This window comes from Acomys minous (genome assembly GCF_964271855.1).
Source record: "Acomys minous genome assembly, chromosome: 8".
Lineage (NCBI taxonomy): Eukaryota > Metazoa > Chordata > Mammalia > Rodentia > Muridae > Acomys > Acomys minous.
This window is the reverse complement of record NC_140489.1, coordinates 82,796,317-82,822,491: the sequence shown is the minus strand read 5'-3', so window position 1 is coordinate 82,822,491 and position 26,175 is coordinate 82,796,317. Positions and strand designations below refer to the sequence as shown.

The window sequence follows — 26,175 nt, the reverse complement described above, 5'->3', positions numbered from 1 at the left end:
ATCCTTACAAGGGTTTTCCCAAACCAAACTTAGTGTCAAGGCTCCACCGAAGAAAAGCACGTTAGTCACTCTTCCATTGTTTCTAAGGCTCCACATTCCATTCACAAATAAAGCTAAAATGCCTTCAGCTTACTTCTGTTTACATGGTAGTGAAGACGGCTAATTTCTCATTAATATTTTTGTAAGATTTAGCACATAACACAATAGCTGGCAAGAGTGAGTGTAGTCATAGGGTCTAATGAATGAATAACAGTTTTCGTGGCAGACACTCCTAAAAAACACACGGTGCTCTGCACCGGCCTGTTGCTGCTCCAGTGTACTCAGACAGAAGGCAAGTCACTCCTGGGTCTGGGGAGAAGGCTCGGGGAGTAAGGCCTGCTGAACAAGCACTGAGGCCTGAGTTTGGGTCAGTTGCACAGTGTGAAACTTCAGGCTCTGAAAGACAGAGCCAGGCAGACCTAGAGAACTCATTGGCCATCCAGGCCAGCCAAAATGGTCAACTCTAGTTCGGTGAGAGAGGCTGTCTCAATGGGATAAAGTGGAGAAAGACAGAGCAAGACACCAGATCTCCCCTTTTGGTTTCTGTGCATACAGGCTTATCCATCTGCACATACACACATGTAAACCTAGCTCCAACTTCAGGTCACTCAGGTGGAGACAGCCTCTGTAGGAGGAGAGGTCATCAAGGTGCAGACCCCATGTGCCCAGGGAGCCATGAAGAAGCCCAGCCATGATCTTCAGAATAGCCCAGAATGGGGCTGAGCGCTCCTTTCTGAGGGAAACTGGTAAGGCCTGGCTGCTGTGCTCTTACCAAAGAGCTTCCAATGGGGAGAAATGTATAGTTTGCCGCTATGGCTGGTGTTTAGTCCAGACTCCACTCTCTTTCTGTGGATCCCTTTGTACCACCCTCCCACACAGTTCCTCTTTTCGGTGTCCTCATTAGCTTGGGCAAGGCTCCCACTTCCCTGCATTGTCATATTCCTTACCTTCAGTTTCTGCCCAGTCATAGGCACAGTCTTCACATCTGTAAAGAGGTGGCAGTGGGACAATCATAAACAATCTCTGCTGAAACAGCCCATACTTCTCTGCACATGCAGGTCATGTGCTAGAGAGCCCCAGCAGAGCTTGTCTGGCCATGCATGTGGGCACAGCAGAACCTCAGCAATACACGTACACACTTACAAAGCGTTGTGCAGTGGAAATAGTGAAGCCCAAGCCACAAATTTACTACTGTAGTTAAACAAAACTTAAACCTTCAGTCCCTAGTGTGGAGCACCACACACAGTAGCACTCCATAAACGTTTGTCAATGACCAAGGACAGGTGTTGGTGGTGTCACTTTACAGCACCCATCTTGCAAACCCCAGCTCTGGCTGTCTGGTTGTCTGTCTCTTGTTTCTGGTATCTTATGAGGCACATAACTGACTGTTTTAGATTTTTGTTTTGCTTCGTGTGTCATGTTCTGAATATTGAATTTGAATATAATTGCAATGGGTCAGGCAACCTTTTTAAATTTTTTATCTGGTATGCGAGTTTGAGAGCCAGGTGTTAAAGAATGTTCTATGTAAATTTATGCAAATAGGCATGCTAATGAACCTGCACTATTGCTGTAGGCTTTTGGTAAGTGTGAGGGTTGCCACTCTGTCACAGGGCAGTCCACCAGGGAGCTTGTGCAGTACTGTGAGCTCAGTATGACTGAGGCGTGTCTTCCCTGATGATTGCTATTCTCTAAACTTCCCACATCATTCCTGGGGATGACAAAGATCTCACTGGCTGTCTTCCAACATGTGTCCATTCCATGTGGAAGTCAGTTTATAACTTTATGCTTACTAATTTGGAAGCCAGCTTCCATTCAACAAATACTGTTGGGTGTTCTATGGGAATTTCATGCTAGGCAAATATAAGGGAGCCCTTCCATTGAGGGCAGAAAGCCACCAAGCCTGAGAGTCATGCCATGAATGGAACACGCATGCCAGGCTAAAACTATGGTGGCTGACCACCATAGCAGCACTAGGGACTCTTGTGGGACTATATGTAGGTGCATCTGTGGCAGAGACACAGACCTCAGTTCATCCTGTTCTACTATGTCCAGGTTTTGAGAAGACATAACCAGTTGAGGGAACAAATAAAACTTACATAGACCTATTAGACCCATCCTGCCTGTCTGAGGCTCCAACTGCCAATTGTCCTGTACATTGGGTTTCTGTCTTCAGTTTAGAGTCAAGTGTGCCCACGCTGAAACAAATAATAGGCATTGGGTAATATAGATTTCACAGAGGCCGAAGGATGGCTAAGATGTGAAGGTAAACAGAAAGACCCCTCTGATTCAGCAAGAAAGCAGAAGAGACAGTCTGGCTAATGTTCAGCTTCAAGAAAAGATAACTGAGGAAATAAGGATGACAGACTTGGCTGGTGGGTTGGTTGACAAGATATGAGAGATCCTGCAAATGAGCCCACTCAACTGAGGGTAGGGCCTGGGAGAAGGGTATAAGGCCTCCAGGACACAGCATGTGCGTGTTGGGACATGAGACCTGGCCTAGAGGTAAAATGCCTGGACTGAACCTTAAAATACAGGGCAGAAGCTTTGATAGAGAGCAAAGCAGGCATAGAGAAAAAGTCCTATGGGTTGTCTAATTAGGGAGAAAAGTTAAATTAATTAAGTGAAACTGCCAAGATTGAAAGTACAGACTCAAGACCAGAATCTTGGGACCACTTTGAGCTGTGGGCAAGAGTAGGAAGAACAGCTTGAAGATGGTCAGAGGGTACCACTTCAGCCAGATCAGGAAGGGACTTTAAGGCCAGGGAGCAACCCAGCTGAGCAGATACCATGGAAGGCTGACTTTTGAGAAAATGTTGCTAGGCAGAGTAGTGGCAGAAGGTAGATAAAATATGATAATTTTTAGATTACAGTCATGATAAAAAATTCAGAATTATTTGAAATTGGCATTTGTTTGGAGGGAAGTATTTTAAAACACATGTAAAATATCTTCTCAAAAGAGAATCCAAGCTTTCCAGATATATATAAAAAATGAGCTGACAAAATAATTCTGCCCTCAAGTTTTGTTTTAATCAAGGGACTTTAAAATTAGTACATTAAGAAAGGTTCTTTGTAGCGTGAGTAGGGGGTAACTTACCTTACTGTCTATTGCTTCCAGGGGTACCCTAACCTTTCAATAGCTTTGCAATGATGTTAGAATTGAAATGGCAATTAGCAGAGATGCAGTCTCCACTCTTGTCTCTGGACAATGCAACCCAAGGCCAAATCTTGGAAAGGGTGGAACTCATTGGTCTAAGAACAGGGTTCTCCCACAGCCTCACCTGCCTGGCACTGTGCTTTGAAAATCCCCAAGCACTTCATTGATGAGGTAAGAGTCTGGGTCTAGCTCCACACTCCAGAAATCAGGGTGTGGTGAAAATGGTCTCCTTGAATATTATACCTGAAAGCAAATTCTAGGAACTCCACCTAAATACTCTCTGGGCCAGTCTTTCTTGAGAAACCTACCTGTCTTTATTTTTACCTAAGCATTTTTCTTGCTTTTGATCCTTGTACCTGTGTCTTTTAGTAAATGTTGACTCTGAGAAGCCCACACCAGGTTCTGCCTGTGTTTCTGAGCTCTCTCTCTCTTGTAGTCTTGAAGTCTCTTTTTATATATTTATCTTTAAGAAAACCTCAACTCTGCTTCATAAAAAGTACCTTCTGGCTACTAAGACCTCTCCTGTAAGAAAGGGTCTCTGACAGTATGCTGAACTGAAGACAAGAGAATAGATGGCCCTACTCTGTGGACAGGACTCAGCGAGGTCTCAGAACACAGACAAGCCAGAGGAGGCTATGGCCCCTACACAGCATCCAGGTGGCTGTTGGCCAAGTTCTTCTCTTTTCTCATAGCTCTGTGCTAGGCTGAGCTGAACAAGTAGCAGGTCCACTCCCATGCTCTTGTGAGAAGGCCACAAGTATCAGGAGCTATGAGCGACTCTATTCTACATTCTTTTGTTAGCTCTTTTCTGACCCCATCCAGGTAGGTCCACAGTCCTGTATCTCCTGGCCACATGACTGGCATCAGTTCCTACCAGCGTATCATTTATAACCACAGGCAATTCTCTACCTTCTCCCTCTGTCTTCCCTCTGACACAAAAGGGCTTATGGAAAGGTCCAAACAACTCAGTTCTGATTTGGTTAATTTTAGATGCTATTGGAAGAATGTTAAGTCTTCAAGCCAAGGAAAAGGTTCACCTGGTCTCTGAAGACCCCTCATAATGAAAAACCTCTAGTGGGAAGTAGACAGTTTCCCATCCCCCTCAGCCTTCAGCCTGGTCCATAGTACCACATCCTCAGGTTCATGGCCAGCATGTGGCCATGGCCACCTGATCTGCATCTCCATTTAACAGAATGTCCCAAAAAGAGCCATCTTCAATGTTACCTGACATCAGACTAAAAACAAGCCTGGAACGAAGAGAGGGGACTCACAAGCGGTGCAGCCCCTTTGAGGCAGAGGACAAAGGATGAACTCAGTGCCTTCAGCGTAGCCCCTATAGTCACCCACGGAGCCAACTGCAGACAGTTTAATTCTCCTATATCCACACAGCGTGGTGGACCCATTCTAGAGATCTTCAGGGCTGGCTCCACCTGTGAGGGACAGTCTGTCCCTGGAAACACAAGGCAGCTGACAGTAAGTACCCAGCTGGCTTTGTGTGCCTATGGCCTGGGAAAGCATTACCCTGATCTCTCCCTGCGTCCTCATGCCATTCTTCCTATGCATTTGTATGGACATCCCTTTTGCAAGAGTGCCTGCCATCTTAACTAATGAGATCTAAAGTCACTTAGTCTGTGCTGCCATACTAACATGCTCAGGACAGACTAATTTATAAGGAATAGAAAAATGTGCCTTCGCATCATTCTGGAAGCTGGGAATTCCAAATGCAGAGGGCCAGCAGGCTGATTATCTGATGAGAAAAGACATACTGGAGCCTCACGCAGCAGAAGATTAACAACAAATGCAATCTCACTCTTACAATTTCCACCCAAAGGCTCTCTACCTTATATATTGTCATCTGTGTCTGGCTTCTGTTTTAGTTATCATTTGATTGCTGGGACCAAATACCTGACAAGGAGAAGCTGAAGGAAAGCATGGTTGATTTTGGCTCACAATTTGAGGGTACCATATATCATGGCTAGAAAGGCATGATGGGACATGATGAGTGGGACAGCCGGTCACATGGCATCATGTTCAGAGGTTTGTCTCTTAGGTGATTTGACAATATTAACTATGACAGGTTCTAACGTGAATAGTCAAACCATTGCAGACTGAATCTCAAAATAAGGCTAGTTCAGAAATTTCAGGGTAAGGATCTCCACATGTGGATTCTGAGGGACAGAGCTGACCCCATCACCATCAGTATGATGTTGGCAGCCTTCCTTTTGCAGTTCAGGGGGCTAGACCAGCATCTCTCAGAACCAACTTTTCTCTTCTAGATGTTGGGGGGGAAATGCCTAGTTCTAAGTCATTTCAGTGACCCCTATTAGATCCTCACACACTTGCTTTCTGGGTCTTGTAAACAGCTCTCAGGCATAGCAATACTCTAAGAACGAAATGCTACCATTGGCTTGATGTGCACACATCCGCGGTGACTTTCTTTTGCCATACTTGACTCATCTGACCATATCAGCTCCTAGCCTGGAATTTAGTGATTTTCAGAGGACAGAATCAGGTCACAGCACTGACATTACGCAGCAATATACTGCATGCCTGTCTGGCCCCAGAGGTCTGGTGGGCTGGCAGGCAGAAAGGGAAAGATTGAAATCACTCCCAAAAGCTATTCTGACATCACTTAATGGTTGAGTTTCTGTTTCCTTTTATCTAAGAACTTCAAAGTTAGTGCCTGGAGACTGTGAGTTAGCGGATGAAGATTGACTAGTCTGCAAACTGAAGAGCATTTACTCCTATGGGGGAGATGCTGACCAACCCAATATATAACTGTTTGTGTGAAGCCGTTCGGAGGATGTCCCCAGGTTCACTGGCATACAGTTTCTTTTCTGTATGCAGAGAGGAATCTCGAGTGTTCTCTGGCAGAGATCCTCTCCCATTCTGGAATAAATCCTACCCATTTTTAGTAGATGCATGTCTGTGGGGTTGCCAGGGCAAAGTCAGGGCATATTTAACCAACATTCTGAGGCTATTCCGTCTGCAGCTGACGAGGGTGCCAATGTGCTCGTGTGATATGAAGACATCTGCCTTTTAAGCCATATGAGCAAATGCTCCCCCCCACAGGGTTTGGCCCATTCTGTGCCTGCTCACACTAAAAACCATTTTTGGAACTGCAGCTTATTTAAGTGTCCATGCCCTGCTCAGGCACGGTGTCCTGGTCCTAGCAGGGACCCAGCATACCTATACATGCAGTAAATGAATGTGAGCACAAGTCATGCTGCCTTCCCCTCTCTAGGCATCTTGAGATCAGCAGGGTCTCAGTGAAGAGAATAAATGACCTGTTTCCTAAGGACTGTGTCCTAGTCTACTCTGCTACTTACCATCTGTTTTCCAGAATGTTCCAGATCAGGCAGTAGGAGTCTACTTAAAAATAAATTGTATCACTCACTCTCCTGCTTAAAGTCCTATATCAGGCTCTTGCGATGCTCAGAATAAGCCCCAGGCCTGCCCTAGGGTGTCAGAATTCAGGCTGATGAAGCCTGCCTGTCCCCAACCTCATGTAGGTCAGGCTCTTCATCCCTGCACTCTGACAACTCCAAGCTCACCACTCTACTTTCTGACCCCATACCCAGCACCTCGTCCTCTTGGACTGTATATTTTTGGTTTCCTCAGTCTGGAAGGTTCTTTGTTGGTTTCTCACTCAGCTTATCTGTCTCTTCCTTCCAGGGTTACCCAAGTGTTACAATTTTCTTCCTTAGAAATGTTTGTCACCCACCAGGCCTTGCCAGACAAAGTAGCCCATCCTGGGAGCTGTCCATCCAGCCTCTGCAATAACCCAGTTTTCTGACTGCTGGAGTCTGAGCCAATGTCTGCTATTTCACAGCTTCCCTTCCCTGAAAGAGCCATCCCAGGACAGTGGTGCTGTGCTCACTGGGACTGTGCCCACTGGCGAAGTTCCTAGTTTATATCCACCCCAAATAAACTTTGGCTAATTAAAGATGTACATTTTTAATTCACATATTACACAAAGATTCGGAGAAAAAAATCCTATAGTACGTCTTTTACCATAGATAAGGCAAAACTTCTTAGATGCAGCAATATAACACGTGGAACTTAACAGAAAACAAGACAGTAGTTAATAGAATTAGGTCAAAGTTCAAGAAAATCTTATAAACAACGCTCACAGACTGTTGGAGATTGCAGGAAAGACCTGATGAATTATACAGAAAGATCTATAATGGTATATAGCAACACAGAAAGGCAGGGATCCATTTGGGTAGGGCAGAAAAGAAGACAGAAATGTAATCCATGCAGTACGGCAGACATTAGCAACCTGAGTCGTGAGCATGCCATCCAAATGGCAGTACAGTCTAGAACAACCAAGTAGTGGCAAGGGGCTCAGAAAGCTTGACTCCACGTGCTTTTGGTAAGTAGATTGCAGGATGTGATGGCCACGTATTCAGCATCTGTTAAATGTTGTAAATGTAATGTCTAAGGCCACATGCATAAAGAAACACACAAAAAAGTTTTTTTTTGACGTGAGGACTGAGGAGATGGCTCAGTGGGGAAAGAGCCTGCAGTGTAAATGCGATAAACTGAGATTTTGTTTGTTTGTTTTTGTTTTTTAATCTCAGAATCTACATTAAAAAGCCAGGCATGAAGGCCCATCTAGGTGCTAAGAGCGTGGAGACAGGCCAAGCCCTGAGATTCACTTGGCTGACTTAACCAAATGCTGAGTGTCAGATTCAGTGAGAGACTGTGTCTCAACAAAGGAAAAGTTGAGTGTAACTGAGGGAAGCCACCTGACGCTGAGCTCTGGACTCCATATATATGTTCATGCATGCACTCATGTAGTACTGCCCATATATATATATATATATTCAAACATACCAAAAAGTACACAAAGTGGGGAGGGGCGGGGAGAAAGAGAAAGGGAGAACTTTATGAGAACATTTTGTGCTTAGTTGGAAAATCCCAAATTCCTTTAAACTTTTTTATTATTATATTATTTTGTGTACATGGGTATTTTTCCTGCGTGCATGTCATATGCATATCCCAGAGGACAAAAGAGAACATCAGATTCCCTGACAGTGGAGTTGCAGGTATTGTGAACAGTCATGTGGATTCTGGGGTCAAACCTGGGTCCTCTAAAAGAGCAACCAATTCTCTCTTAATTGCTGAGACACTGCTCCAGCCCCAAGGAAAGATCCTAAATTTATGCTAGTCCTTTGATAGTTTCATAAATTACATGTGGCTCTATTACTGAGTCACAGCTAATGATGGAACAGAGGTATAGCTGGTTACAGTGTGGTGAGATTGTTATACTAAGTAAGTATGATTTAGCAGAAGGAGGTACAAAGTATACAATTTCTTCTAAACAGATAAAGTGAATCCTGGGGTAAGGTGGAGGTTGTACCTCCATCTGATTAAAGCCATGTTTGTACTACATATGTCTATTCATATAGGGTAACTGCAAGTACTAGTATGAATTATGGAGTATTAGCCGTCATGGACAGAAATCAGTAAGAGAGTCTGTCAGTGGGGACTGTGCAGTGACCTCTGGGTGTTTGACTTAACTCCAGCAGTATGTTCACGGGTCATCTAAGCAGGCTTGCATTAAGGTTAGCTGGGACACCAAGACTCTGAACTCAATTTTTCATAAAAAGAAATGATAGTTGTCTCAAATGGAAGTCAGCAGCCACTCTGAGTGGGACACCCCCCCCCACCCCCCCACAGCTGCTTATCCAGTGATGGTGAGGTGAGCAGAGCGGAGGGCCTGAAGCATTCTGTGTCTGAGGAGTTTCTATCTTGGGACCTCGAAAACCAAATGCAAATGACACCAAGAGTGGGGTCTTCTAGCCTCTGTTAGATAGCATTCTCTGTGGGGTGCACTGACCAAGGAGTCCACAATAGTGTGAGAAATACTACCAGGGCCCATATGACACAGGCAGATTGTTAGCTGCATACATACTCCTGCTTGAATGGGCCTCCCTCAGAACACAATGACAGTTTTTGTCTGGTGGGAATAGCAGGAAGAGATCTGGCTACTAGAGGCTGGCTGTGGGATATAGAAATGAAGAGATAATGATGGGGCCAAAGCTTCCCAAGATTGAAGGCAGAAATCAAGCAATCGGTTGCCATACCTAATGACTACAGTTAAGAATAACATGTATATTTATAAATTGCTTAAAGAAGAGGTTTCCAACACCTTCAGCACACATGCACCAAAGTGGTAAATTATCAAGACGCTAGGTAGGTTTTCATCTGCTTGATTTGCTATCCTACATAGTATGCACAGGTCAAAACACCGCCTGTACCCCATGTACATACATGCTAACAACCTAACATTTAAAAATAAGACTGTGAGAGCTGAAGAGGCGACTACTCAATGGCTAAGAGTACCTGCTCTCACAGAGGACCAGAGTTCAGTGCCCAGCACTGACGCCAGGTATCTGACACTGTGTGCTTACACATTCTTCAAAGTTTTGGACAGCTAAGATTTAATATGCTATTTTCTACAAGTGCCTATTTCCGAGAAAGTACTAAGAAGCAGTTAACCCAATGACAGTACTCTGTCATTCTAACTCCACAGACACCCGAACACATGTCCATTGCATGCTCGCGCCCCCACCCCCCCACACACAGAGGCATGCAGGAATAAGCAGGCACATGAACTCACACACTCACACATATACATGTCTGTGTAAATAATATAATAAATCTTTTTAAAGTTTATAAAATTAAACAACCTTCTTTACAAATACAAACAAGCTTTATTCTACCCATGGACTAAAGCCACAGTGTGTAATCCTTTCAGAATCTTGAGGCCTAAAAGTTTTTTGTTTTGTTTTGTTTTGTTTTGTTTTGTTTTGTTTTGTTTTGTTCTGTTTTTGTGGACTGTGGCAGCCCTCTGTCACAGCTAATGCCAGAGACTGACTCAGGTCCTTCTATTCTCCACAACTGTGCATCTTCCTCTGTGTTTGATTCTCCTTCTTGGGTATCAACAGGGTAGTGAAGAGACCCAATATGTCCTATAATCCCAGTTAATTGGTATCTGAAGGATTGATGACAAAGGTATATATGAAAGCAAAATTTCTGTTAACTCAAAGGTATTGTATGTCATGAGGGTTTGCCATGTGTGGAGTCTATGTTATCAACTTTAATCGGGCTTGTCCCATGATTACTACATGGAAAAGAAACCCTCTCATGTGCCTTTGTGTACATGATAGAGACATGCACCATTCTACCTTTGAGAATGGTATATAAAATGGAACACATACCAAGTAGCACACCTCTGTTATAAATTAGGTTAACTGGTTCTTAGTACTTTCTCGGAAATAGGCACTTGTAGAAAATAGCATATTAAATCTTAGCTGTCCAAAACTTTGAAGAATGTGTAAGCACACAGCCTCAGCATGGAGCCCAGCACTCACACAAGAGAGAACAGGGATGCAGTGGCTCCCCCTGAGGCCCACTGAACGGGCCTTCGTCACTCAACACCTTCTCAATCTCACAAAATGTCCAATCTAGACTCAGGACAGGACACTGGGGTGTCAGCATTTGGGGATAGTCCTTCTCACCTTCCTACTCAGGACTATTGCTCCTCGGGAGTGCTGTGTCAGCTCGGGTGGAGTGTGAATACAACAGTCTGTCCTCCCAGATGCCCAGGATGTGCAGGAATTTGCATTTGTAATGCCTTCACCTGAGACTTTAAATGATATGAACCAATCTCCTGTCAGCTGCAGCTCCTGACCCTGTAGTCTGCCTGCCTTGCCACCAAATGAATAAAAAGAAAAGAATATTTGTCATTACGGTCTTCACGGGCTCAGCAGGCCCCCTCAGTACTTCTGAATGAGACCCCTTTCTCAAACAGCCACAGGAAATAAAATGTTCCAGAATTAACAAGGAAATGTTGGGCACTTTTTATTTATGTAAGACCCTAAGCTTCCAAAATGGCTTCTGTAGAACCTTTATCTCGAGTGTTAAAATTGTGGTGTTGAAAGAAAAAGTGAAGTCGGCAGCTTATTCCAAATGCCAGCACACATGTTATTCACTTTAGCAGAGGACTTTTCAGTCTTAGAGACACTATTGTGTGCTATTCATTTCCGGGAGGGTGATATGAAGTCTTTTGTGTTTGTATTTGAACGTAAAACTGAGTTTCCTAAGAATATCCTGTGATACCAGTGTACTGCAGAACAATTGTGAAAAATGCATGCAGACACTCCCAGGAGTTCTGATTTGAGCTACTTAGACATAATATGCCCCTGAGAAGTCAGCCATACACACAGCCGCCGATACCTGCCCAGAATATGAAGTGGCTTATAGCTGTGTCCAAATTCCAGAACCGTATTCTAATAGCAGGTATTCCCTGTGGCACCCTCCACTAACTTCCCTTTGGGAACTTCTCAGGGACAGACTAAATCTACACTAGCAGCAGATGGGCAAGTGGCCACGTTGCCAAAGAGGAATGGCAACGTGTTACAAAAATGCTCAGTGACTCTCTGCTTCCTGGTTGGCATGTAGCGAATTGTCTGATGTTTCCACACGTGCTTCTGCCACCATGATCTGCCAAAGCACAGTGGGTCAAACATCCATGTACTAAGTCCTCTGGAATGCTGACCCAAAGAAAATGCTTTCCCTTGTAAGTTGTTTCTGACAAGAACACTAAGGAAATCAATACCAGACAACATCTGGCCACATGGTCCTTAAACCTTTGGAACTGGCGTGCAGAAAGAATTTCAAACAACTGGAAATGCAAACTGAAAAAAGCACAAGGATGCCGGCGGCACGTTGGTGTGCTGTTGTGCTGGGGGTTCGGCAGACAAGCATGCTGGCAGGCCCAGGGAGGACCACACTCAGAATGCTTCAGGTGAGAATAAGGATTACGTTGAGCATCTAGCTAGCCGCCGAGGAAGGGACAGCCTGGCAAAAAGGTTTTCCCTGTGTCCTGAAATCTTCTGCAGAGCTGAATTTAAAGGTAATCATCTTGTTAATTTGGTGAAGAATTTTTCAAGAAAACACAATGTTTAGATTGTGGTGACTTATTTCTAGCTGCTTTTAGCCATATTTATAGTGAGAATCAAGAAATGAAAAATATATATATAACAGAAGGATTTGGAAAGTGTTCTGTCCAGCCAGAGAAGGTGTTAAAAAACTGTGGACCAAGAAGGTTTGACCATTAAAGCTACTAGCAGATCCGTTCAAGGTGTTCTAGCACTTTGCTTAGGGACAGTAGAAAAGTTGCCTCAGTGGCATCTCAGGAACTGGCCAGACCCCACCCATGATGGATACAAGGGGTGGTGCAAAAGCCTGAGAAGAGTGATTTTCCAGGTCATTCTGCTCACGTAAGGCCATTCAGAGAAACACTGTCCCAGCTCTAGCCGCCCACACTTCCACACTGCTGTTGCAAGGGAGCCCAAGTATCATATGAGCTGGTGACAAGCACTGGCATCATCCATATGATGTTGATTTTGGAGACACCGTCATGAAGGCTTCCACCAATATCACAAAGGAAGGCCTGGAGGGTCAGGCTGTGCACAGCAGGGTCAGAGACCTTTCAGGCAGAGCATAAGAAAGGAATGCGTGAGGTTAAAGCCCAGGACATCAAAGGAACATAAAATGCCTGCCAAGAAAATTCACAGGTACTGAGTGGAGCTCTCCCAAGACAAGGGCCATATGGTCTGCAAATGAGAAAGCCAATAGGGACGAGCATGTCCAAGCCTGCTGCACTCACATCATGATACCATATGTCCCACATTCTAGCCATGAAGTTACAATAGCTGATGTCTGTGCTGCTGAGTGTCAGCTTCACATTGTTTTCACTCTCCCTCAACATGTTCCTGAATCCCCCTGACCTCCCCCCCCCCCAACACACATTTTGCAATGTGAATATTTTATACCATTGCACACTGGAAATTTTTTTTTTTAAATTACAGGAGCTCTCAGCTTGATTCTCAAAAGGGACTTGAAATTTAAACTTGTGAACAATGCTGAAACTGTTAAGATTGGGGGATTCTTGGAGATAGGCTAAATGCATTTGACATTTTGAGATGCCCATGTGTGTTTGGGAGCCAGGGGAAAGAACTTACGGTTTGCATATGAAATACCACCCTTAGGCTTATGTCTTGAACACTTGGCCGCCAGTAACTGGAACTATATTGAGAGGTTCTAGAATCCTTGAGAGTCAAGGCTTACCTAAAGGATGTAGGTCATGAGTGTATGTGTGTGTGTGTGTGTGTGTGTGTGTGTGTGTGTGTGTGTGTAAAGGTCACACTCTTGAGTTCCTAGTGTCTATGTGTCTCTCGCTGTCTTTTCTCTCCTCTCCTTCATTTCTGGTTGGCCATGCACTCAGTAGCCTTCCCCACCTCCACACGTTCCCATTGTTATATTCACAATACCATGATGTCATGTCACCATGGGTTAAACCCCCTGAGATCATGAGCCAAAAGAAATCTTTTCTTACAAATGTGGCCAACATGTTGGTGCATATTCATAATCCAAGAATTCAGGAAGTAGAGGAGGAGGATTATGAACTCTAGGCCACCCTGGTCTGCAGTGTGAATTTCAGCTGAGTTTCAAGGTGAATAGGCTGGCCAGTTACATAGCAAACAAGATATCAGGAAGAGAGAGATAGGTTTCAGAAGGGAACAAAGAATATATTAGCATATGGAATAGAGGTTATTCATGTGATATTTGAGTAAAAAACAAAAACAAAAAAAACCCTGCTACTTTCTGTCTATGTCCTAAGAACTTGCATAGGGCTAAATTAAAATGAATGGTTTCCTTTCTTTAACACAGGAAATTTTAAGACAGCTTAATGTTGAATGTGAGGAATAGTCATTGTTGATTATTATTATGCAGGTCTATGATGAGCAGGAGCAAGTGAGGCAAAATAAATAGGGGGGGGGGAGTACTAGGAAGCTTAATGTTACCGCCAAGACCCTACGCTGAAAGAGAAAATGTTACTGTTAGCAGACAAGCACCACTGAGGGCAGGCCTCCTGCTCTGGAACAAGTGAAGGGTGCCCTCAGAGAAAGACTCTGCCCAGCTAAACGTCCAAAAGGTTGTATGCTAGGAAGAAATTGCTTCCACATATGAAAGCTGTTGCTAATTTGGTCAACCAGGGCAAGGGGTTCATGCAGAGGTGGCCGCTGAACTTGGCAGTGTCATCCATGTGGAGCTAGCTTTTGTGGGTTGAGGGATGGATGAGTGGTGGGATCATAGATTCTTCTTCCACAGTTTCAAAGAGCTGCTGAAGCCAGGCAGTGAGAGGCAATGCCCGTCACTGTAAAGGGCTCTGAGCAGCCACTGCATGAAGCTGTGATAATGAGTCCTGTGTCACAATGAATATTCCAAGACATTTTACATGCTAGAGCCTTAAGACTTCTGCCAAGGAGTGCCTAATGCAGGAGTGAAACAAAGCTGGAGGCGAGCCATCTAAGTCCTTTTAAGCGAAGTCCAGTCCCTGGACATCAGCTTCCCTCACCATTTTGGACTCTGCCCCTGCGAAGTGAGATCCATTTGCAAAGAACCAGACCCGCTGTAGTTAGCCTCTCCATGGCCCATTATGCCAAGACGCTTTACCTGAGGACGGTAGGGAGCCCAGGTACCTTAGAGCCTAAAGTACTTGGTCCTCACTTACCTCCTGTTTTTCATGAAACCTAAATAAACACAGATAGGTGTGCATATTATATATAACAATACACAATGATATATTATATATGCATATAATTATTTCTATTTTGTCGTCTTCTTTTCCTACTGTTCCTCCTCCTATTTTCTCCTCCACTGCAGCTTCTAACCCTGGGCTCCTAGCCCTAACTTTCCTTAGCTCCCTTCCTCTCTCTTTGGCAGGGTCCTACATCACTAGCTGTACTAGGGGGTAGGCATAGTTCCTCTCCACCTTGGGTTGCAGTCTGCGCAGCTATCTACCAGATCCTCAGACTATGGATAGGAGAAAGTCTGGTGCCTGTTCTGGGCCAGGACACATGGAGGACAGTCCCCCCAGTGAGGTTGCCTGCTACCCCTGAGGTCTGTTCATCCCTTCTGTGCCTTGGTCAGTGGTTTCCACAACACCTAACTTCCTCTGCAATGACAGCCTTTTGGTAGTATGGCAGATTATCATTTTTACTCAGAGCCCTGGCTGCTGTGAGCTTTAATTAAACCTCTGTTGGGAAGGAAGCTGGCAAAGGCCCCTAAAAGGTAGCTCTGGAGGACAAGGCTGATTATCAAAGTATTAGATCTGCTGTTAGTGAAGTGGCTTAACCCTCCTGACTGGCAGGGGTGAGGCAGGATCCTTGCACATCCTGCCCCAGAGCCAAACAAATGCAAAACATGATGCCCTTCACTCCCTCTCGGAAAGGTTCATTTTCATTTACAAGGGGCAATGAGGCGATATGAGCCTCTTCACAGTGAGCGGCCATTTACTAGGCAATTGGGTGTAGAAAGAAGGAGGTGGGCAGCTACAGCCCACCTGCCTTGTCAAAGGAATGTCACTGAGCCCAACAAATGCCTCTAGGCCACACTGAGTCCTGAGTGGCCTATGTGGAAAGGATGCTCCTGTTACTTGACACAGAAGTATGGGACACACAGGCCGTGGCAGCAGAGGACAAGAGCACCACAGAAGTCATCAGGATGCTCCCTCCTGATAGAGCCCCTGACCTCCTCAAATACCTAGGCTACTAGAGTACACGTCTTTCCCTGAACATGAGCTAGAAGTCAGTGACTGGGGGCAACCTGCCCCCAGGACAATCATGAGAGATGACACTAGCTCCTTCCTCTGAAACAACTTGACCTTCAAACAACGTTGTAGTCACCAGGGCCTGAGAAGGCATGAGTGCATGAGAGCCTGTAACCTTGAGGTGGCCAAGGATTCATGCACCAGGCTCAGTCCACTGCATAAGCTGAAGCCAGAGCTAAGCAGGTCATCTCTGCACCCGAGGGACACCAGCTGGCTGCACAGTGCTGCAGGGCTATTCAGAGGCAGAATACAAGGTATGGGGCAGCACTAGTAAGCCAGCTTTTGGATGCCCCTGCCTTTGTGAGAAGTTGTGACTCAGGCAATGAAAATTTACCAGTCACTCAAGGAAAGTGTAAAATACAAGGAAGGAACAGAAACTAGATCCCAAGGGGCCTGACCCCATGAGGAATGCTTTTTGAAGGCGCTCAGGGATGTTTAAAAAATGGAACCATAATTTACATACCATAAAACTCACATACTTTAACCCTGATGTCTCTGTTCAGTTTGGTATTTGGGATGTATCTTTAACCACTGGGACTACATGGTACACTTGAGCATATTTTTTTTTTAAGTTTGATAAAATCCAATTTTTAAAAAATAACTGCTCTTGTCTTTTGGTGTCAAGGCTCAGAATCAGAAGATCTACTTGTTTTCTTCTGTTTAATGGTTTTACCTCTTGTACGTTAACAAAATATTTTATTTTATGTGTATGGGTGGGTGTAGGTCTGTGTACAGTGTCCATGCAGTGCCTGCAGGAGCCAGAAGAGGGCACTGGATCCCTGAGACTGGAGTTACAGACATGTATGAGCTGCCATGTGGGTGCTAGAAATCAAATCCAGGTCCTGTGCAAGAGCAGCTGGTGCTCATAATTGCTAAACTATCTCTCCAGCCTTTACACTTTGGTCCTTACGCCAATTTGAGATCCATTTTATATATGGTATAAGATAAGGGTTCAAATTCATTCTTTTTGTGTGGCAATACCATCTGTCCCCAGTATCAGTTTTTAAAGGTTTTCCTCCCCCTTGAGTACCCTGGGCACCTTGGTGGCAAAGCTGTTAATAGCAAACACCTGGCAGAAGGTAGTCTGGCCTTTTGTTCTGTGTCCTTGGCCTGATCTCTCACTTGGTGCCATCCCTTCTTGTTTCTGTCATGCTAAACGTTCTGAAGAGGAGGAGGGTGTGAGTCCTACAATACAGCTTCTCTCTGTATTGTCTGCTACGGGTATGGTTTCAAATATTAAATGCTACAAAATCAAAAAGGGCAGAGCTGGGCTGAAACCTTGTGCTTTCTATGCTAAAACATCATGCATTAGAAAGGAGGCTATCACTACACAGTTGCAATGATGAGAGATCTAGCCTTCAGTAACAAGACTCCACTCAGAGAAATGGATCTACAGATGGCAAGGTAGGCAAGATGCTGGGAGAAAAAAAAACTATTTAGAGTGTTTCTTGTCCTAATACTCTACCATAATGAGCAGCAGGCCCCCGTCAGCACCAACACAGCAAACCCCCTCTGGACTCAGACCCTCCCATATGCCCAGAAGGCAGATCCTCCTCCAGACCCACGCAAATCCTCCTCTCTGCCCCTTTTGTGCTTCTTCTATACCCAGACTGCAACCTTTCTCCACATCCAGGCAGCAGACTCTCCCTTGCACCCAGAGACCAGACTCCACAACACATACACAACAGGCCCACAGCAGACACAGCGGAACTGCCTCTACAGTCACACAGCAGGCCTCTGCACTCAAACAGAAGACCTCCAAAACAACAAGAAAGTATGCCAGCCTCTATACCCAAACAGTAAAGCATCATCTACGCCGTGCCAGAGGGCCCTCATCAACACTCAGATGGCAGTACCTTCTCTATATCGGAAGAATAGGCCCTCTTCTACATACACACCGAGAAAGCCCTCCTCAATATGCAGACAGCAGGCTCTGCTCTACACTCAGACATCAGGCCCATCACATAGCAGATCTTTCACTAAGCCAAGACAGCAGGCTCTCCTCTATTCTCAGACACGGGATCCTCCCATGTTTGAGAGGGCAAATCAGCAGACCTTCCTACACACTCACACAGTGGAGGGCCCTCCACCACACCCAGGCCTAGGGCCTTCTGGATGCACGCAGGAGCCCCCTCACTATACACAGAGAACAGGCTGTACTCTGCATCCACATAACTGCCCCTCATCTGCACAGACTGCAAACTTTCATATCCTCACAATAAGGTTTCCTCTGTATGCACAGCTGACGCTCCTCTATACCCAGACTGGAGGTTCTTCCCTGCACCCGGACAGCTTCCCTACCGCTTACCCAGTCAGCAGACCGGCTCCCACATCTAGACAACAGGCTCGCCTCTACACCCACAGTTTTCCCTCTCTACCCTCAGCCACCAGCTATACACAAGGCTTTTCACAGTCACAGTGAACCTCCTTTGTAACTACTTCCTTCAGCTCCTTAACTGTTGGGGTGCCTCTGCAGCACAACCACCTTTGACTGTCTCCTGAACTTAAATACTGTCTCAGAGCTGTGCTTATCCACCCACCCACCGTGCCCACCATGTATCACCTTCTGCTCGGGGAGACCAGTTAGAGCCTGCATTCTGACACCGTGTTGATCTAGTCTTTACTCTGTGGTTGAAATAAGCAAAACACGAAGACAGACTGATTAGGAACGGCTTCGAAATTAACTTTAAAATGTAACTCAGTTGGTAGAGTCTTTGTGTAGCCTGTATGAGGCCCTGGGTTTTGATCCTCAGTCACCTGAATTCCCAGTACTTGCGAAGCAGAGGTAGAAGGGTTAAGAATGCAAGGTCATCCTTGATAAGCAGCAGGTTTGAGATCAGTGCTGGCCAAGGTAGCGAGCACAGTAGTTACACCCATAATGTCCACACTTAGGGGGAAAGAACATGAGAACCGTCCCATGTTCAAGGCCAGCTTGGGTTAGACAGCACATACTGAGCCAGTCTCTCTCAAAGAAACCTATAATAAGACTAAAATGGCATAGAGAATATGTAGAGGTAAGCAAACTGCCATGCCATCATCACACAATACTGGCTGATTACCTAGAAAAATAAAGGGTATGGAGGAAGATATGAGTGGGAAGAGGTTAGAAAGAGGCAAGTTTGGTGACAGAGGCCAGTACAAGGTCATGTAGGATGTACTCTGGTGGCAGGCCCCAGTGTCACAGGCCAGTGCTTCCCAGGTGACCAGGGCTGAAACTCTGCATGGGAGAGGGTTCCTACAGATTCCATAGTATACTAACACTGAGCATTAATGCAGAGAGAGAGAGAGAGAGAGAGAGAGAGAGAGAGAGAGAGAGAGAGAGAGAGAGAGAGACAGACAGACAGACAGACAGACAGACAGACAGACAGACAGAGACAGAGAGTGTGTGTGTGTCACATCTAACTCCAGGGCACCAGAGGAGCATGAGGATCAGCTCCTTAGGCTCCAGGAAAGCTTAGGCTTCTGAGTAGCCAGACAACAGAGTGACCCTACTAGGGACTGCTAGAACAAAGTCACACCCTAACCTTCTTGGACAAATAAGTGTCACACTGAGATCAGGGCCTTGAACAATCACTAGGGTTCTCATTCGGAAGAGATCTAGAGATGTCTCCTCAAAAAGAAAAAAAAATCCAGGAAAGAGATAGCTGGACACAGAGCCTTGGATTTACTCCAAGAATGGTCCTCTGCCTTAGGGAACCTCCAGCTGCCCTGGGAGGGTGATCAAGAAGTGACTAGTGCGTCCTCCAGATAGAGGACTCCAGGGAACCAAGAGCAATGTACAGACATGCATGGAAGCCAGGGCTCCCAAAAGAAAATAAACAGAAATAAATTAGGTGCGAGACCTCATTTTCCTGAAATTTATTTCCCAGAGGGTATTCCTGCCACTGACTTACTATTTTTACAAATGAACTAAGAACCAAGAAAGAGTGGAGGCTCTGATCTGGCCACACAAGGCAAGACTCCTCCCACCCCTCTGTGGCTACAGGGCTTCTGCTTTCTCTGATCCTGGCCTGGGGGACAATAGGCTGCCTTCACCAGTGTGCTGTTCTGAGCCAGCTTAGTAGCCTGCAAGAAGGAAGTCTCAATGTCATTGCCTACTCTTCTGTGCCTCTGAAACATCCTCTCACACAGCTTGTTAACAAAATAAAAACCCACAAATGAGTATGCTTTATGTGACAGGTGTAACAAGTAGGAATCTCAGATCTACTTTCATTTCTGCCAAAAAACGAGCTGTACCACAATTGGTTTGCTTGTCACTCGTTAATACATGATTTAATTGTTTAATTTTAAATATTATGAGCTATCAGCATGTGTTTCTTGGTATTCTAACATTCAGTTGAGTGTTAGTTGGTTGTAGGACACTTCTTTTTTCAGAAGAATCTAAAAGGCGGTGTTAGGTTATAATTAAACTACTGCCAATGTATTAACTTGTTTCCTTCCGTATCTCACTGATGTTGTTTCTCATTTATTGATTATTCAGTTGTAACCTTAATGTTAGCCATAGATTTTCTACAGACTCAAGAATACTCTTGGAATTTCCCCATTCTCTTTTTTCATACATTCTATTTTTTTCTTCATACCCCAAATTATTTTTCTGTACATTTTAAGAATGACTATGTTAGCCTTAATCTCTATTATTTCTTTAAGTTTGACTATGGGAGTGTGTAGCAATATTTCATGTATCTCATTATACTGAGATGCTAAGGGTCTCATGGAAGATGAAGAACACAGTCCCAGTGAGCTCTCTCTTGCCCATCACTAGACACATCCTGTCCAGACCCAGAGACAAGAGTTTAGTGGAAAGAGCTTTCTGCCTCTTCATATTGTCACACTTGCACATGAATAGCCAAGAATCAGAGATGCTTACACACTAAAAAAAAAAAAAAAAAAAAAAAAAAGTGGTGCCCAGGGGATCTATCTTTCATTGAACACTTGGTAAGGGGCTGGATTCTTTTGGTATATTATCTAACTTAGAGATTGAAAATTTCAGGAAGTTCATGCTTATGAAACAACATACATAGGCTATGAAATAATAAGTGAAGGTGAATAAAAACCCAATTCTGCCTGAACTAAATCATTTAACTATTCAACATTTTACTGGTTGGTTGAGTCATCACATTATAACCCAATTAAAACTAGACACCTTTTCCTCTAGTCAATGGGATTGGGATTTTCTGGCTTCCTTTTTCTCTCTGCTCTCTCCATCTCCATCTCTGGTTCCCGTCTTTTGTTTCTACCTCATCTCTTTCCCTCTTTCCCATTTTCCTTCCTCCCCATCTCCCTTTCATCCTCTTTTCCCTACCCTTCTTTCCTTCCTCCCTTCTCATATGCATTAGCACCATGGGGCATATCAACTGGGAAACCCTTCCTGGTGCCTGCCAGGTTCAAAGGACTGTGCCATGACATCAAGGAAGGACTCTTGAGAAATTCAAGTGAAACTACTTGAGCAAAAGTATAACATAGGATATTCTGCTTTAAATTTAAAAGTCAAAGAGAAAAAAAATCTGGTCGAATTTGCTTCTAATTTGTGTCCAGTGTGATTAGATTCTTGGGGAGATATCTGTGCATAGACACCCACTTTCTGTCTATGTAGATGAAATTATCTCTCTTAGAGAATGAGGTTTATAATGGAAGGCTCTACAGCCCAGACCCTAGTGTCCAACCTTATTTGAGGAATGCTGATTTCTAGGCCAAATGCAGAGATGTTGAGTCCTTCTTATTTATCTCATCCACTGAGTTTGCTGCTCCTCAGAGGAGAATTTCCAATGAAGGTGAGCTTATAGTTGGGGGCAGGTAGACCATGTCAAGCTGAGGAACTGAACTGTAGACATCTTTAAGTTCCAAGAGAATCTGTAGGCATCTACCCATAGAGGCAGCTTGCCATCCTCAGGAGAAAAGCCTTTGTCCCTTGATTGGTTACAGTTTAAGATAACCCAGAGGTTGCAGCTGCAGGGAACTGCACAGCAGTGGCTCAAGCTGAGCTGCTTGAGACAAGTGCAACCATGAATATCCGGAAATACTGAGGGGACGTCAGTGCCATGCACTAGGGCTCCCCTAGGGTTACATCACACTTTGCCTCCCTCCCCTGGCCCTCTCCCTTCTTTACTCTTCTGGGAGGATGTGAACAAGATGACCATGCTGATGCTGCAAGCCTTGGGGTTCGGGGGCCACTGTCCCACTAGCTAGCAAGATTTGGACAGAGATGGGATACCTCCTTGAGTGTCAGGGTTATTTTATTTTATTCATGAAATTGGCATAAAGTTTAGAGGAGACAAGGGATACAAAAATATTCCTTAAAGTGTTCTATCCCTGGAGGTATGTATCTCTAGGAGACTGACCAGTTCATTTGTTCGTTCATTCATTCGTTCATTCATTTGTTCCTTCCTTCCATCCTTCCTTCTTTAGGGGGTGTACATGACACATGTGCATGTAAGTCAGATGACAACTTGAAGGAATCAGTTCTGCCCTTCTACCTTGTAGGTCCCAGGGATCGGGCTCAGATTATCTATCTTAGCAGCAGGTGCTATCTGAGCCACCTCACTAGTCTGGCTCAGATCAGCAGCCTCCAAAGTCCTTGAGGAAATCACAAGTAAATGAGGCTTACAGAGTGACTTCTAGCATGGAACTCGACTACAAGGCCTCTGTGAGGGTAGAATTCTATCCCAGACTTAGGAAGTAGGGGCTTGGATGATTGTCTGAATGTGCCAGCCTACACAGGGGCCAGGGAAGGCCTGGCCTCAGAGCTGGAAGAATGGCTCAAATGCAAGGACATATGGCTAGCCCATGAGTATTCTGGTCCCTGGAGGAGGCAAAATGTCTGTCATGAAGGATACCCATTTACATTATCTTCTGATATGTTTGTGAGATCCTTGGGTGCTTAATGTTTTTCCTTTTTTTTTAACAGATGGAGAAATGGAGGCACAGAGAAATTAAGTGACTTGGCCACAGTCACAAGCTGGGGAGGACCAGGGAAAGCCTAGAGAGAGCCGGCTCTGGGCCTGCATCCTGCCCACGGAGTCACCTGCCTCCGTCCTCAGGAGAGAAGGCTTCCTACAAGGTAAGAGCCACTTGTCTCCCCAGCATGTGCATCTCCTGTTCCCACACTGAGTAGGGACTGTTAGTGTGCAGTGCTGTGAGGAACACTGTCCCAGACCACGTCAGTGAGGAATGAGGTCCATGGTTGTTCAGCCTGGGCACCTGACCCTCTCTATCCTGGCAGAGTTGGGTTTCCACCATCCTTACAAGACCTCAAGTGCCTCAACCTGGGTCCCCGTAGTTCTGGGTTTCCTACCTCCCCATCATGCCTTCCCTACCACAGTGCTGCTCTCCCCTGTGAAGCCTTCACTCCTGACTTTACCTTGGTCCTCACAGACAGAGAGTGCTACATCCCTGGAACTTAGAAAGGAGTGGGAGGTGCTTCCCCCAGCAGTCAAGAGATCTTCTCTTGGTTGTTCCTGTTGCAGCCGCCCTGTGCCTTTCACAGGCTTTGGCGCTCAGGGCTTTGGAATACCTAGGCAACTTTTACCTCCTGGACCTTCACTGGGAACCATGCTGTGTCAGGCAGGGCGGGGGAAAGGCCATGGACTAGCTGTACACTTGTTTCCCTGGCTGGATACTCTGCTCTCTACTCCCACACAAGGTAATTCCAGTGACCCTCTGACACATGCCATCAGCCCGCCACACAGAATCTTACTGCCATGCTGAATGTCCATTGCTTTTCCTTACACAGTTTCTAGAACGTTATTCCTTCCTGTCTTCTGTGGATGTTTCCTTGGGTTATTTTCCTGTTCTTGGGGGAGTCTTCTTTGATGCATTTGTATCAGCTCCATCCTGGAAAGCTCCCTGCAGTGAGGCGTTCTCAGATGGAGAGGTGCTTCTGTCATGGGAAGGGCACACTTGACATAGGAACTGGTTTCAACAGGGACAATCAGGTTCCATTAACTGGTAGCAAGCCATGGTAGGGCACCATCTCTGGGATCCACAGAGATGACAGCTCATGCTCAATATATGCTGAATGGTTTACTGTTTGCAATGTCCTTCCAAGTCCGTCCTCGTCTTTTGTGAGCATTCACAGCCACCCGACCCTCACGTCAGCTTATGGGAAAGTGTGGCTCTTACTCAGTAGACTGGATGATGTTAAAACTGAGGCCTAAGGGGCAACAGGGTCAGGGTAGGAGAGGCTCCCTAAGCTGCACTGTGTGTGCTCTAAGCTGCCTCCTCTTCTGACTCCCTCATCTCTTCACTTTATAATCTGAAGCAATTTATCTGTGCTGACAATCTGAGGGGTCTTGTGTTTCTTCCCCTTGAATGCTAATATAGGTCACAGGTCACAGGTCCTATCACTCATAGGCACAAGCTTCTACAGCTTCCTATATTCTTCTAGTATTTTCTTTCTCCTAAAATCTACATAAGTAACTTTGGGTGTGGACTCTAAGAAAATTGTAAACTAAAGGTTTTCTAGGATAATGTCACGAGGGTAATGAAAGGTTTGATCAGTAGTTTTATATGTCAAAACATATGTGAATTTTAAAGTGTAATATTCTTATGCTGATAATTAAAATTAATTCAGGGGAATCCAAGGTAGAAAATGGCAAGTATAAACAGCTCCCACCTCTGAGAACTCTGGGTCATCATGTGATTATGAAACTGAGTGTAAAAGTGCATAGACTTTACAAATGTATCAAACTTTGTTTTTAAAGGAAGACAAAGAAACAAAGATCAGATGACCCAAAGGCCAGCACACTGACACTTGGTAGCTGAAGTGGGCCCAAGCAGCACCAGGACTTTGTCTTACTAAAAGAAAGGAATAGACAGGGCCATGTGGTAGAGAGTCTTTCTAGAAATGGGAGCATACTTGACTAAAAAGTACATAGGCTTTTTTTGTTTTAGGGGTTTTTTTTTTTTTTTTACATATTTTAAGATAAACTGACATTATCTTTTTGGAAGATTTTTTAGCACTTGCATAAAGATGTACATATTTATTGTGACTTATTTTCTGTAATGAAAGAAATCAAACCTACAAAATAAAACAACTGATCTCTCTATCAGCAGAAGAAAGTAGGGGCACGTCAGATGCCTCTAAGCAACAAGGACAGACATGAAAACAGCAGGTCTACACATAGGAGATGCCCTCTGCTATAGCATGAATGGGGCTGTGGTTGGGACAAATTGCCTGGAAGTTTGTTCACAAAGAGTAAACATGCAAAGGAAAGGCTGGGCCATGTCCATCATGTTCTGAAGCCCAGCACCAGGATCGGCCAGGTGAAGAGCCTTCTCTGGGCAAGGCAAGGCGAGGCAGCTGTTGATTTTATCCCATAATGACAGCCAGGTCCCTGTTCTTTGTACATCTCCTGTAGATGGGACAGATGCAGAGAATGGCTTGTCTCTGATCTGAAGATATGGATGATCTAGTGGGAATATTTGGATGACCTCATGAGGCAATGCAATGTTGGGAAACTTGTTTAGAGTTAGTTTCGAGAAAAATAAAGAGATTAAATTTATTCTAAGAAGATTGACAAAGGACAAATGAGTGATTAACATGGACAAAGAAAGCTTAGACACTGGAGTGATGGGTGGCTTCTGGAAAAGATGGCATGCTCTGAGCCTTTACAAGAAGAGCCCCCATCCTGCCTTTAAAGTCATTGCCAGTCTTCAGGCTTCCAGCATCCTTGACTAAGACCTGGTATGGATGTCATACTGTGAAAATCACACAAGCCCTGCATATAGGTTTAGGTCTTGCTTCTTCATAGTTCTTTAAAGTCTCTGAGAGTCAGCCAGCTACTGTTCTTTAAAACAGTTGTCCTCAGAGCTGAAGGAGGCCCATGACAGCATTCCAGGCTTCCCCAGGAGTCCTGGTTGCTGGACTGTCCTGTGAACCAGCTCAGACCACATTGGGAGCAAGAAAGTTGAATTCTATAGTGTGTGAACAGGTATCATTAGTAAGGGACAAGGACAGACCAAAATCTCAGGGTCAGTACAGGACAGTGTGCACTGTCCTATGGGGATGCCAAGTCTCAGCTCTCACTAGAGGTGACCAAGAGAAAGTTAGGAATCTTGTAGTATGCTCTTTGTTCATGGTTTAGTCAGCAGCCTCCCAGACATGAGCGCAGCTGCCACATCTCAGGGCAAGGCAGCTGGGTTACATGTTTCCATCCTATTGATGACAAGAAGAAGAGGGATGGGGAAACAGACAGACATACAGAGGGTTTTACTCCTCTGTCTTATCCACCTAATATCAATTTCTACCCAATAAGATTGAAGATTAAACAAGTTGAGTAATGCTACACTTACTGGT

At 44.9% G+C, this 26,175-nt stretch overlaps 1 protein-coding gene across 13 annotated transcripts in view; it reads left to right on the top strand.

Moving 5' to 3' along the window:
• MYT1L (myelin transcription factor 1 like) overlaps nt 1-26,175 on the top strand; it is a 403,682-nt gene that overhangs the window by 223,666 nt on the left and 153,841 nt on the right. For all 13 annotated transcript variants that reach the window (XM_084791226.1, XM_084791228.1, XM_084791224.1 and 10 more), the window contains exon 5: nt 22,786-22,938. The gene's annotated coding sequence lies outside the window, so the exon portion shown is untranslated. The remainder of the gene's footprint in view (nt 1-22,785; nt 22,939-26,175) is intronic.